We start from the raw sequence: 2,022 nt of genomic DNA, 5'->3' as shown, positions 1-2,022 counted from the left end.
TTCCACAAAGGTGATTTAAGCCCCTGAGAAGTTCTGGAAAATGGTGCAACACACACCTCAATATTATCCCAGCCAAAGACCTCAACACTTATCAGTCATTGTTTATGAATTCACAGAGGCAACTGTTGGCAGTGTGCAGGGCGAAGTGGGTTCTTGCAGTACAAGGGCAGACCCATGACAGAATGCAGGTCTTGGCCACAGGTAGTCAAGCTGGTGTGCACAGCAATGGTAAAACAATCAAGAGAGTGTGGGTAGATAGACTTTGCTATGGATATAGCTCATGTCCCCTATTCATTTGATCCCCTAAAGATCACCTTGGACCAGTTTTTTAAAGAATTTTCATTGTGGGGAAAGGAGCATCTCAAGGTCAGAGGGCCAATTTTGAGATGACTTCACCTATTAACATCTTTGAGAAGGGCCAACTTATATGCCCAAGAATATTTTCAACTTATAAAGTTGTTCTAGAAGGAAGGGCTTCAATGAGTCAGTGAACACCTTCAGAAAGATTGTAAAGAGTCCTGGGGACTCTTTAAACTCCTCTGACTCACTGTTTCTCATAGAGGCAATCATGTGACCTGTCTTTATGAGAGAGTCTCGATCTAAGGAATGGTATAATAAAGGTCTTTATCATTCTGGGGAAGAAGGGTGCCCAAGCGCATGATGCCATGAGACCAGTAGCTTCAACGCCCCTGTATGACACTCTTCCTATTTGTAATCTCCTCTACCCCAAGCAATGAGTTGAGTCAACAGGGCAATCCTATCTCAGACTTTAGGAAACTGAGGCTGGAGCATCAGTTGATGCACCAGAATCACCTGGTGAGTCATAGTAGGAATTAGGTGCTAGAACATCTCAATTCCAGGGCATCACCTGGAAATGGGTGTTGTTAATAATAGGCCTGGTCCTCTCAGGAGCCAGAAGGACTTATTCACAACCTGGGAATAGAATCATCAGGGGAGGTGAGTTAACCCTTTCAGGCCACCATTCCATGACAAATGCCAGCCTAAAACCTTGGAAAATGGTAATAGAGTTTGCACTATTTCTGTGTTCACTGCACTAGGATTGCGAGTTGTCTGATCCATTTTATACTCGTGTCATTGGCATGTTGCTTAATGTTTTTGGCATTAATGGACAGAATCAGGAACCCTGCTGAGGTCTCTTAAAATGTTTAGATGAGTGAAGAAAATGGCAGGTTAGCTTTGGTAATATTTGGCAATTTCTTATCATTTTTTAAATATATATTTGTAAAATTACTGTACAACCCAGAAATCTCACTCCCGGGTATTTATCCAGGAGAAATGAACACTTAATGTTCAAACAAAAGCCTTGTGACTATTTACAGAAGCTTTACTCATAATTGCCAAAATCTAGGAACAAGCAACTGATGAGCAGATAACTGGTATACCAATAATACACTGTGGTGCATCCAATCAATAGGGAACTACTCAGAATAAAAAAAAAATTATGAACTGCTGATTCATCCAATAGCATGGGTGAATCTCTAATACATTATATTATGTGAAAAAAGCCAGATACAAAGGCTATTCATGATATAATTTCATTTATTTGATATTTTATAAAAAGCAAAACTATAAGGACAGAAAACAGATTAGTGCTTGTCAGGGTCTGGTGATTAGAGAAGAAGTTGACTACTAATGAAAAGCAGGAGGAATTTTGTGGGTTTGTTTGTCTGTTTAATGAAGGAGCTGCTCTATATCTTAATTATACTGATGTTACATGACTATATGCATTTGTCAAAGTTCACAGAATTATATACTAAAAGGGGTAAATAAATTATATCTCAGTAAACCTGATTCTCCTTCCCCTCGATTAAGAAAGGAAAAATGGCAGATCCATGCTAGGTCACAGAGGTGGTGGTGACATAGGGGGGGAATTGGAAAGAGAAGTGTCATAAAAGCCATACAGAAGTCTGACAATAATATAATAATATGTCATGGTAATATTATATTATTACATTACTATATTTTCTCAAAAGCAAAGCCACTCCCTCCCCCTCCCTTCCC

Source organism: Myotis brandtii, unplaced genomic scaffold, assembly GCF_000412655.1.
Source record: "Myotis brandtii unplaced genomic scaffold, ASM41265v1 scaffold45, whole genome shotgun sequence".
In the NCBI taxonomy this organism is placed as follows: Eukaryota; Metazoa; Chordata; class Mammalia; order Chiroptera; family Vespertilionidae; genus Myotis; species Myotis brandtii.
The sequence above is the reverse complement of the archived record's forward strand: the minus strand, read 5'-3'. Positions refer to the sequence as shown.